At 42.1% G+C, this 13,333-nt stretch overlaps 1 protein-coding gene across 1 annotated transcript in view; it reads right to left on the reverse strand.

Annotated features, from left to right (window-relative positions):
• Positions 1 to 13,333, reverse strand: part of CCDC85A (coiled-coil domain containing 85A) — a 143,825-nt gene that overhangs the window by 39,420 nt on the left and 91,072 nt on the right. The window contains exon 4 of the transcript XR_012834825.1: positions 11,913 to 12,007. The gene's annotated coding sequence lies outside the window, so the exon portion shown is untranslated. The remainder of the gene's footprint in view (positions 1 to 11,912; positions 12,008 to 13,333) is intronic.

Genomic DNA, 13,333 nt, shown 5'->3' on the forward strand with positions numbered 1-13,333 from the left:
TATTTCACAGAGCCAGAAAAGCACTTGGCAAACATCGATCCCTATGTGGCAAGTAGGCAGGTCCTGTACAAGCATGACATGCTGAGACACGCTCTCGCCCAAACCATATGAAGACAGTTATAAAGTCAACCTTCAGATCTAACAATGAGAAAACAGGGACCCAAAACAAAAATGAGAAGATTTATAATGAAAAGATAAGCTGAGGACACAGCACCGCCTTGATCTGGAGCTGATCTCATGCCCTCAACACTGCTGGAAGCTCTGACTGGAGCACAGCAGGCATACATATACCAGCCCCAATTTCATTTACTTTGGCTCCTCTGGTAGCAGAGGCTTAATACAGAGCAAAAAACTTAGGAGTATATTAAAGCCAGCTGAGGTGCCCTGGGGCAATGGAGATGTCCCCTTACATACACTCAGATGCAGAGGCTGAGCTCCTTCCAGTCATGCTGACAGCACTCCATGCCCATGGCAGGGATTTGGGCATAAAAATAGCAGATCATAGAGGAAAAGATCTGTGGCCAGTGAGATATGCAACCATCATCAGTCACTGTAGATGCATTGCTGCTAAGTCTGTTTAAAGGCGATCAAAAAAATCATACTCCATTAATTTTCTTCTGAAGTTGCAAATATTGCCACATGTGCTATGTAAAAATCATATCAATACACTCCTGACACGCATTTAAAAAAAATAAAAAATAAAAATCCCATTACCTAGGACCAGAAGTATATAGAAAGAAGTTTGAAATGCAGAAGCAGATGATCAGCGACATTTGTCCTGTTTGGTCTTGCCAGAACAACGTTCAAAATTCCCTGAGAAACACATTTCCTTATAAAGCACAAATGTTATTTTCAAAGGAGCTTAAAATCCCACCACGGCTCAACAGACACACATATGTTCACAGAGACAAAGCTATATAACACCAGGGGAAACTCCAGAAAGATTTCCAGTATATTTTTGCTCACAGCACTGTATGCAAAGCCCACAGCCCATTTCCAACAGCACTAGTGCAAGTGTCGAGCCCTTGTTCTCACATCCTTACCCACAATGTGGCATGTCTGACTTTAATGGGGTATTTAAGTTACTGCAGAAGGAAAAGCCCAACATCCCCACACATTTCCTTCAGGGCAGAAAACTGGTGTCATTCCATAAACCACCTTATTCATTTAGGTAATAACAGTTCAGAGGCAACCCCCCAGCACTGCACAGCCCCAAGGAGCAAGGGCATTTCAGGTACTGAATACAGGGATATGGCATAAAAAAGTAATAACTTCTGGCTGTGTAATTATAAGCTGCATCATTATGCGTATGCACGACGGAAGGAGAGGACAAACTGAGGTCACCCAGGAAACTTTGATGCTGGTATTTCTTCACCTCCGAGTGTCTGACTTTGCAGCTTTAATAATATTCTTGTTGTGAAGGGGGTTTGTTTAATTTATATACAGATTATGGGTTGCTGCCTATTGGCAGTCACCCGCAGTATTGGCTGAATGCAGTTTAAAACAGCATACCTTCCCCTCTGTTGAAAACACCTGCTTTAACTAGAAGACCATTTCATTGCAGGTGTTACACTCTGAATGAAATAGGAGCCTAATTTTGATTCTGTGATATGCCCAGGGATGACAGCATCATTTAATGTATCCATCAAAAGTTACTCACTTGATGGTAATTGAATGGGGAACGGTGCATCTAACCTTTCCTTTAAATTACCATTGCAAACTTTTAATGGGTTTCTCATAAGTTATTGGTATTAACATGAATATTACAGGAACAAAATCAGCCCGTTAAAGCCAGTAATCACAATGCTTAAAGAAAACTGATACCTGCAAATAATCTGCTGAGGTATCAAGAACTGTCTTCTCCTTAAAGAAAGACTAGATTGAGACAAATGTATTGACTGGTAGAGATAAAGATAACGATATCAACGGAGTTAATCAATTGTTTTATTGAAAGTAATAGAGACAGTGAATTAAATGGGACAATTTAAGTGGCAATATGAAGTTACTTTACAGCATGTCCTGTGGTTAACAGGCATAAGGTGATCTTTTGCATCTTCCACACTTGGTTTGTTCATAGAATCGCTTAGGTTGGAAAAGACTGATGGGTATTAGCTGTACGGTGCAGGGTATTGACCTGTTACATACGCCATGAACCTGCAGCTATTACCGTGGGAGATCCTGCAGCCACATATTATTATTAATGTCAGCTTTGCAGGCAAGGTTAGTGAGCAACACAAGGGAACAAACTCCTAAGCCGCTGTTAACTGGTAACTGAATCTTTTTGAAGATGCCCCCTTTTTATTCTTATTTCTAAATTAGGAGTGGATAAACTGTTCAGTCATTCAGGAGGAAGGAAAAATTCTCAGTCACATCTAACTCTCTGTTAGCTATTAATCTTTCTTTAGTACTCCCAACCACTTGGATCAGTGCTCCAATGGGCCTCAGCATCTGCTGTGTATGTATCACTTTTTTTCTCACTGGAGGAAAAACTACAGAAATGGGTCTGGAAGATGTCTGCTTATTCATGGAAGAGGTGCAATACACATAGCAGTGATAAATACTTCCCTAACTATCTTGCCTGTAAGCATGCCCCAGGCTGAAGGGACCATCTCTAGGTTCAAGACAAATGTTTGTGCTTTGGCCTTTTCTGCTAAGAAAGAAGCTAGTTTTTATAGTGTGCAGATTTTTTTATTATAGCCTCTCATTTCTCATGGTCCTCATAAGGAGTTATCAGATCACTGCCAGTAATACCAAAGCGAGAATAGAGCCCTGACTGCCCTGTGTGGTCTAATAGCCCTTTGTCCAATGTTCGTCTATACTTGATTTAATATGCTAAATGCCATCTTGTGAGCTAAAGTACCATTTACAGAAATCAATGTATAACTAAGTTACTAAGCATGTGAAATTCGCTACAAATAGCAAAGGCATTCTTCCAGTGAGGATTCAGATTTTTTCTACCATGCCATAGTTTCCAGCTATTATTGCCATTTCTTAAGTATAATTATATATAGTTGGTGCTCAACTAAGTTTACAACCTTCCGTAATTCCCTGTTCTCATTTATTTTCTGCCCCAACATGCCTAAATGCCAGTAACAGGAAACATTCACCCCATTTACAAAGAGAAAAACATTATATTTAATTCCACAGATATATCAACTTAAATACCATAAAGTTTAACACTGGGCATTGGAAAAAGACACTTAGCTATGTACTATGTTGTTTACACAGACTCCGTATATGCAATGGCTATGTAATACAAGTCACTAAAGACACCAAAAGCTATTGGAAATGGAGCATATCTGGATCTATGAAGCACCATGCCAATAGCTATGTATTATCCGCCTTAGCATCCAGCCTTTTACCTGGCGTTTGGCCAAACCTAATAAAACTAATTACCATGAGATGTTTTTTTACAAATGGAAACACTGCAAATAGATACAATCTGAGTGCTCCACACTGAGCACTGTGCATCAGGCGAACAAATGACTGCCAATTTTTTTTTCCTGTGGAGAAAGCAGCTATTTGCTCCTGCTTGCTCCAACAGAGAAAGTCATAGCTCTGTTCTCTGGGTCTGCTGTTCCTGGGAGACTGCAGCAGAGAAGATCTGCCTTTTACCATTACGAAAAAGAAGATTCTCGCAGTGGTCTTTATTGAAAACACTTACCTGCAGATCCCCTTTCATTATATGCAATTTCTGGTTGCATTTTGCAGATCACATTTTCACACATCCTCAATAATGTTACTGCTGCTGTGTTTCATCTAGTCAAGTCCAACACACAGACACAAAATTTCCTGTTACAGAGAATCCCACAGACTCCTTCAACCCAGCATTTATATAAAAGCTTTTTGATAGTAATCTATCCTCTGCAAGAACTATCGCATTTCACATCACGTCTGATCATATGGCCTATGGTCTCACTGCAACTTGCTTTCAGCACATGGCAGTGGGCAACTGGTCCGACGCAGGGTTCCTGGCAGGAGGAGCAGAGACACAAGCAAAGCTGTTAAGCAGCTCCAGTGCCTCCAGCCATCGCCCAGGATTGTCTGCAGCCACCACCGCAGCTCATCCCCATCTCACAACCAGGATTGTGTCGGCACCAAAAAGCACTGTTGATATTTGTCCTGACCCTCCGAAAAACTAGTGGCAAAGGAAATAAAATACCATCAAGGAATAACAGTCTGTGTTTACTCAGGATGAGAACACCAGGAAGGTTATCTGATCAGGAGAGCAAATCTGCCTCCTTTGCAGCTGGTGATATTTTAGATGACACTGAGAAGCCATTTTCACTATTCCAGAGATGCTCTTTTTGGTCTGTGACTACAGACACCACCTTCAGGGCTATCATATACAGCTATCCCATCTCAGGTTCCCACACAACTCACCCTGACACTACCAAAACTGTATGTATGACAACAAAGTGGCTGCATCAACTGGTCTGCTGTGCCACATGCTTCAGAGCCTCCTGGGTTTGGATTGGAGCTGCCCACTGTTCTGATTTGAGAATATTTACTGGAAGGTGCCAACACAAGGAATTCAATTTGTCGCTTATTTTCCTTAGTCTTTGCCCACATCCTAAGGATCCTGCACTGAGCCCTCCTGGGAATTCATCAGACGTATGTCTTCCTGTCAAGACTAGCCCAGGAAAAAGTGGGTGGTAAAAGGCAAAAGCTATCTCACAAAATGGCAAATTAAAAGCAGTGTTTAGCATAAGAAAAAACAGCAAAGGCCCTTCTTGAATGAGAGGATCTGCATCTGAGAATGTGTATCTGGCTATATGGATAGAAAAAAATATTATGATATAAGGAAGGACACACAAAAAGGCTCTCAGGAATGTTTTTGCCTGAGAAGAAATCTTTTCCTGAGAGTCTACAAAAAACATTTTTTTGCCTTGCCTGCTGCCCCATTTACTATGCTGCTGTACAGGTCAAGAGAAGTCAGCTCAGAGTGTTCAGGAACAATTGAACACATTTTTCAATCACCAGTCTCCAAAGGAGCACAGGCACCATGCTGCCATGGACACCTTCAGACCTGGGGGCTCGGACCAGGATCTGTCGCTTCTGCAAGCTTTCAAGGGCATTCCCTTCCTCTCTCTGCGTGGTACAAAGAAAGTTGCCTGAGCAGATGACTGCACCATTTTGGAGCAGTTTTTCCACTGCTGCGGGCATCTCTGCAGGCTGTGAGTACTTGGTCCAGAGTTTCCACCAAAGTCATACAAATTTTGAAACACAGTGACTCTGCAGCCTTGGCCAAGGATTTCAACTGCATTCCCCAAACATTATGCTCACTGTGCTAAAAAGCACCTGCAAAGCATTTCTTTGTGATATTTACTTTATAAAATTAAAGCACAGGGAAAAAAAATCCCACAGTTTCTTTCTGCTATTCCTTAGTTTGCATACGCAGTCAATTGTAAATGTCAAATGCCAGTGGTGCATTAGAAAAGGATCACACTGAAAAATTCTCCTGAAGGCCAGAGCCCAAATTCCTTGCCAGCCCCAAGACTGCTCTAATTTCACCTACAAAATCCTACATTAGGACTGTGTACAGTAATGCCTAATTTAGCCATCACAACTCCAGTAGCATGGGAGTTAAGAGACTCCAACAGCATGCACACAGAGGGCTCACCCTATGCTAAATTTTGAGCAGCACCCCTCTGCTTCAGATAGCTCTTGTCCAGGTTCAAAGGGGTGAACAGGGAATATTGTGAGATCCGAGCTCATTAGAGGAGCAGGTGGGGATATCTGCAGCTGAATAAGCAGGTTGCTTTGGGAATAACATGAAACAGATGTCCTGTCTTCGCACTCCCTGAACATTTTCTTCAAATAAATTGCAAGTGCAGGGTTTAAGGCTGAGTCTGTCATTTATCTCTTTAGCAACTCCTCTTCTGCCTGTTTTCTTTCAGGGTAGGAAATATTTGCTGTAAAAGGATGACTTTAGAAGCTAGAGAGCAAAAAATGCTTTTTGATTGAGCAAGGGAAATGAAGTGCAGCCTGCCAAATGAGTTTACTGAAGTTTCAGGTAGAGAATACTGGGAGGTGCTCTGCACATGTTACAAGATAGGCACATATTCAAACAATGTCAAAGCTCATTGAAGAAAACCACATACTAGGCTTTACTAAGGGAATTTCCCTTCAAGACATTTTCCCAGCAACGCTTCTTGTTCAGGTTGGGGAGAAAGTTGGGTTTTTACATATGCTAAGTATAGCTTGTCGTCTGTAATTTCAGCACAGCAATGCACTTATTCATATCAAATGTCTGAAACAGATGAAGGTACACCGGTTCTGATTACACACCCAAGTCCTTTGGAAATACTCAGGCAGGTCTAGAACCATTCATAGTTACCAAAAATGTGCTCTCTTCAAGTAAGAGATTACTTAAAGCACACACAAAAGCAAAAGAGACTTGATTCTTCTTCACGCATGAAAATTTTACTTTGAAAGACCAAAGCACCCGGCCTTCTACAAACAGGCAATGTTTTGGAATGTCTCCTTTTTGGAGACACCACCCCAGCCTCTACCAGAAGGCATTTACTGATCATCAGCAAGTCCCTACCACTCATCATCTAGAAGTATCTCAATGGGCTCCCTTCAGGTTAGGCAACCAGCCCCCTTTGTCAAGGTCCAGGATTTATATTTAAAACCACACTGCACAGGTAATGTACAAGGGACTAAAACAGGCAACAAACTTCTAAGGTGTATTAGTGGAAACAAAGGGATTTACAGGTCCACTGTCTTACCTTATGATTGCCAACTTAACCCACAGCAATGCAGGAATGCCATTTACTGTCTCCTCTACTGCCTATGCTGCTGGGATAACCATTCTTATGTGCAAGGCTCTTGATAATGTGTATAACTCAGAATTGTGCAAAAGAAACATCCAAAAATCTGCACAGAGAATTAGTTTGAGTCTCAAGACAAAGAAGCAGTAATTCACCAACTCCATCAGCACTATCAGAAGTTAATGCAAAATAAATTCCATGGGAGTTTGCAAAAATGTCAGATGACAATAATACCTTAGTGAGACAGAGCATATTTTATGCATCCTGCTCATTAGCCATAAAGCCTGTCTGCATGACTGTTTTTTCTCATTTGAATTAATCACACTGTATATTATGAAAAGACCCGCTGAGCCCTTTAGTACATAATGCATTTAAAAGATGTTATTAAAAAAGTTATTTTGGAAATTTGCAATTACACATCTATTTGTACACTTGTATTTATTGCTTCTCTTACTGTCAGTCTGTGTCAAGCTAAAGACATAGGAGTCTGTTTACACAGATGAACGTTTGGAGCCATTACAGGCAAGCTTACAAGAAAGTAACAGTATAAATTTTAAAACCCAAGTTACAGAGCAGCTGTTTAACATAAGTAGATTTGTCAAACTATTGCATATTAAGTTTATGAAGCATCTTAACCTTGATACACATCCCAGTTCCAAAACCAGGAACCCTGAAAATCCATGTTCAATCTAGGCCATGAATAGTGCCAACAACCTCAAAACAATGCCATGTACTGAAGCTCCTCTATGTGCAATATCTTGGTTAGTCTGGAGCCTTAAACATTTAAGGCACAGAAAAAGCCCTTTGCAAGTCAATGAACCCAACCGTCTGTCTACCGACTTACATCCCCTCATGTGAACTAAGTGTCAATCTTAAAAAGAAATTTGACTTTTTGCTTCACCCTTTATAGGAAGACATTTTTGCTAGCTTGAAGCACCCTTCCAATTGATACAATAAATGCAGCCACTGCTAGTTTAACCCCATTTTTCCTGCACCAGACAGCTCTTCTCCATCTCTGGTGTTCACCCTCAATCTATTTACAGACAGCCCTAAAAGTAAGACTTGGGCACTGATTTTGGGCTACAGCTTCAGTTTTGTGTACAAGTCACACAAGAATAATTTCCGCACAGAGGGGTCTTCACTCTGCTAACATTATTAAAAGCAGGAGAATAACAGAGTATGAATTTCACAGCCCTAACAATCTTATGAACTGTGTGAAATACAACAGACAAACAGGTTTTGCTCAGGCTCTCACGGACCGTGATGGTAAAGGTTGACGCCAGGGCAGTGGACCCAAGTGCTAAATGGATAAAATGGCATCCCAGCAGGTTTTTTCCCTCATTCATTATCAGTGCACTTTTAGAGTCACCGCATAACCCTGCCCACCCTTCCCCACAGGGATATCAGTATTGAGTCATTTGTCAGCAGAATATTGTCACATTTTACAATATCACCCTTAAATACAAGAGCCCTCAAGAGGAGGGCTGGAGGTTATTGACTTTGAACTACTGACGCAGCAGACAGCATCCCCCCAGCAGGAGAGATGCCCAAGGTCAAATGTCTTCTTAAAATACACATTTGGCTACCAGGAGTTTCATTAAGTTCAATAAAACATTAGGTATTGACTGGCGGTACTATTTATAAATAATCAGCCTGTATAGCGCTGACCCCTTTTTTATTTAATGAAATTTGTTTTCTCTTGTCAGTGTCAGGTATTTTGAGTTAGCGAAATGCTGTGACCTCTCCCACGCTAAAAATGAAACTGTGTATAAAGACTGTCATAAAAGCCCAGCAGTAGCAACAGCTCCCGGAAATAGCATGTATCTATTTAGGTAATACAAACAAGATGTCAAGTCTTTAAAAGCGTGAGCTGTTAAACCAAGCACCAAACCATCCATAAACGTTTTCATACCACAGAACGAGAGAGGGCCCTCTCCTTCACTCAGCCTCTGTAAAATCAATAATATATTATGCACGAGCAAAATTTGTGTTATTGCAGCAGTGACAAGTCATCCTGAATTAAGACATTCAAGAATTAAACCTCTCCATCTTTCTGTGTTTCTTAAAGGGAATATTTCTTGCACAGGAGCTGCGATGTCCCAGAACACTGTGGGCCCAGCTGGAGGGCGCTTGCCAGGACTGAGCTTCAGGAGAGCCCCCCAGCTCTCAGCTCCCAGTGCAGGGCCAATGTCCTGCTCCGCTCAATCTCCCACACTTTCTTAGTTCAGCATTGCTTTCTCCTCCTTATCCTAGAATTGGAAGGAACTTTATCTACCATAGGCTAGTAAAAACTCATTTTGAATTAATGGTCCTTTATTTCCTTACGGACTTTCCTTATTTCTATTCTTTATGCCACGGCAGCAGAGGTAGGGATCCCTCTTCCTCCTCCTGCTCCTGAGCTAGTCTGCTCACCTGACCTTTAAATTCTCCTGCACCATCCATGGAGGGGGGGGGAAATCACAACAAAAAAAATCAGGAAACATAAGCTTAAAACTTCAGGCCATACTATATTTAGCAGTTCCCTGGTGTACTGCTATGTTTTTAATTGCTGTTGTCAGAATATATTTGGGAGAGGTAGCTGCTGTTTTACAAAATAAGAACCCTTTATACCCAGGTGTTAAGTGCCTGACTGTCATCCAACCAGTTAACGGGAGCATGAACTGTCACGGTCAAACACAGCACCTAGACCTTCTTATTTGCCCAAGGCACTGCTCTGCTATGCTTGCCCTGGAAGTTGGTTGGTTTTGTTTCTGTGCATGTGCACGTCCATTCCCACAGAAAGGGGTGCATTTTTGATGTGTGTATACATATCTACACATACTATATTGCGTCATGGTATTTTGATTTGCAAGCGAGCAGTGTTCAATGATGCAACATTTGTAACGTATATGGGGGATGGATAGATACAGAGTTATTACAAGGCAAGATTAAAACTCTTCAGCCAATCTGTATTGATTTTATTTTTGCAGTACTGTCTGCCTGATCATACATCTTCCCATTTCCACCCCGCTGCTGGGCAGGAGGGGGTGCACGATTCGGCTGAGACTGCAGCGCACAGCATATATCTGTGTAGCGAAGAAAAAGCCGCCGGCATCCTTGAGTGGTTACAAATTACAGACCTCTCACTAGGGGACCAGACTGGAGCCAGGATCCAGTTTTTAGTGTGCCAAAGCCAAATACAACTAAATTATACTCTCATCTGCTTTACCAAACAGCCAGTGTGGCAGATGCAGTCACCGGCAGGTCCTCGCGGCCATCCGCACTGATACATGCACAAAGCACAGAGGGGCCGTGCTGCAGGAGGGAGACCCTGTTTGTGATCTGTCATGCTCTGATCAGGTTTAGCCCGTGTACCAGTGCATGAACACATGTAACAGTCAACCAGTTCCCACCCCTCCTTACCAACTGAGCAGCAGCAGATTATTTGAAAGCAGGAAGCAAACACAACCTTGTTAGCATTTGCCTTTTCAACCTTGTTAGCATTTGCCAAGCATCATTTCAACTCTAACATTATAGATGTTTAACAGGTCCATAGTGAAAGTCTTTGAACCTTGCAATCAATACGACTGAGCCACTGCACAAAATTTACCATTGATCCGTGTTTCACTTCATTAAATGTTAGTTTTACACAGTTCAAAATGGGTATGCTTAAAATTGTTTAACAACCTGTGGTTGCATCATCAGCTCTAAACGGCCACGCAAGACTGACTGCGGGCAAACCCGCTAGTTATTTATTTCTTGCCCTACAACAATATCAGTTTGGCAAACTCACTTTTAAAAGTTTGTAACGTGTTCAGCAATATTCACTTTAAGCTCAAGTATGCTGACAATACTGCTTAATGATAACTCGTTGGGATTCAGACAAAGCCACACCACATCCAACTGTCCCCAATGCATACTCACCGGTAGGTACTGCAAAAACAATTCTGCAAATACAGATAAATTAGACCCCTGAGAAGCTGCTGCCATACCAACTGCATTTCAGCTGTCTCCCCCCGTACTACAGAAGGAAAAGCCAGTAGAAAGATGGGAACAGATTGGTACCAGGTTACGTCCTCAGCTTATGCATGGCACAGGGGCAAGACTGTCCGTGTGAGGCAGAAAACAGTTGCAGGATTTGTGCGTGTGTGTTGCAACTCACCACAGGTGATGCAAGCTTGAAGGCAGCGGCACAGAGAAGGAGACAGCATGAACAATAAAACTTTAATGGTGGGCTCACCTTCTCCTTTGAGTGCTACGGCCAAGCTGCGTACCCCATGGGCCCCAAGGAGGGACTCTCTCCTCTGGAGCGAGCAGGCACAAGTGCTGCGGCACATGCCATTAGTCCCTTAAAGACCATATGATCCTGAAGGGGACTAAGCCATACAAATTTGCAACAGCATAAACAAGCACACTCAGCAAATTAATAATAAATTTTGCTTTTTGGCTTCTCTTTCTTGATCCACTGAGTTAGGTATGAAACACAAAATCTTGATTCCCACTACATCAGGATGGCTGAGAGCATTTATAAAGCCTTTGGTCTACAGGCAACGCTTTGCATGGGATCAACTATGAGGGCTGATAGCAAACCATCACTCTCCTACTGCTACTAACAAACATCATTATTTATCTTCTGGACAAGTTTAATATTTTAGTGCAAATGGTTTTATGTACTAGTATTTCCTCATTTCTATGGCCTTGGGTTGCCAGCCTCTCTATTTTCATTTCCACAGCCAACAGCTAGTAATGGAGAAAAACATTGTACATTCATTACAGAGGAAAAGCAAATTTCAAGTTTCACATCGACATGATTCCTTTGTGCTCTGGTTAAAGGTTGGACTTTCCACTTTATTCTTGTGTCCTGTACTTTATTAAACTCTCTGCCACAATAAAATTAATAGCGTGTCCTGGAGTAGGTAAAAATCTGTTTATGCAAACAATTGATATATTGCACAAATCATCAGATAAGAATCAGCATTCTTTAAAGTTAATATTTTTTTTTTCAAAGCCTATCAGTCTCAGAGGAACTTTGCCACCTACCACTTGCAGATGCACCAGGGCAGTCAGCCCAAGGGAGAGGCCTCCTTGCTGCCCCCCAGCTGGGACCTGCTTTTGCAAATGGAAATCTGCTCAAGTGTTCTGGAAGTTGCTACTCACTTTTGCTTGTGCTGAGAGCCCAGGTGCCAGTCCAGCAAACGCCTGGGTGTATTGCTCCTCTCCACGCAGCACTGTGGTCTTCAGAGGAAGCATTCCTGTTTAAGAATGGGGTGTCAGAGAATTAGACCAAGTTTACAGCCCAGAAATGGCAGCTCTCTTGTTCACAAGGCAAGTAATGAGACACTGCAAAACCATAGAAAAGTGCTGGGTTTACATTGGTACTTCATATTACCAAGCTGTGAACTGCCTAATACCAAAATCTCCCAGATGCCATTTCTGAGGTGTTACACTTCAGTTGTTATTCATTCCCCTGTCAACAAACAGGCATTGCTAAGTTTTGAGGGAAACCTCTTTTGGTTGCTCCGGGGCCAGGAGAGGGACACGTGTATATACGTTCAGATCCGGAGGGCTGCACTGCACACAGTGATAAAAACCACCCCTGTAATTACATCACAAGGACTTTTAAAGTGCCCACTAAAGTGGCATTAGCAAAGGCATCAGAAAATTCTCCTCCTTTGTGCATTATTTCACTCCACCCCCCAGTTTTGCTTTGAGTGGAGGAGCCCCGCCAACAGCAGAGGCTGTTGGACTTACAGCTAAAGCATCATGCAATGCAATGCTTTTATTGTCATCGTCTGCAGGATAAATGGTATTTCTCTGACAGACTGAAAATCATACCCAAATAAACAAATACGCCTACAGGGTAAAAGGAATGGAAAGCCACTCTGGTCACAGACCAGCATGATTTTGCAAGGCCTAGCAGCCTCTGCCAATTTGCTTGGCACAGCCACAAAACCAAATCCAGCATCAAGGCAGGAAAGGAAAAGGACTGAAATCAGCTCTCATCTGCGAAGTTTTATTCCTCTGAGCATCAACAAAATGCAGATGGTCTTTTCTCTGAGCGAAGACCATTCTGCACCTGGAAAACTCAAGTCGGGAAAAGAGACCAGAAGGCGAAGGGGAGAAATCCATGTGCACAGGCGCTTTGCTTTGCAAACTGAACCGTACCCCTCTAATCAGCAGCAAATGTTCACTGCGCAGCAGTAGTATGTGCAAACCAAATGCGTCTCTCAAACAGATGAAGGCATTTCTTCACGTAAATAAAGAAATATTTAGCATTGACTTAAAAAAAAAAAAACACACACAAAAAGTACTTGTTTGGATTTTTAAAATAGAGGAAAAATAACAATAGTGTTAATAAGGCTGCTTGGGACCTGCCTTTCTTTTCTGAAATCATTCTGATGAAGGGAATTCATCAGGGATGAAGTCAGCAGTGGATTGAAGGTTTCTTTCCCCAGAAGTAGAGTTCAAAAAGCAGTATTTTTCTGAGCGGCGTTCCCAAGGAAAGGCCATCAGGCACTTGCATGTATCTCCCACTGGTACCATAGAAAATAACGCCATGTCATACACTATGCTAAGGC

Source organism: Balearica regulorum, chromosome 3 (genome assembly GCF_011004875.1).
Source record: "Balearica regulorum gibbericeps isolate bBalReg1 chromosome 3, bBalReg1.pri, whole genome shotgun sequence".
NCBI classification, from domain to species: domain Eukaryota; kingdom Metazoa; phylum Chordata; class Aves; order Gruiformes; family Gruidae; genus Balearica; species Balearica regulorum.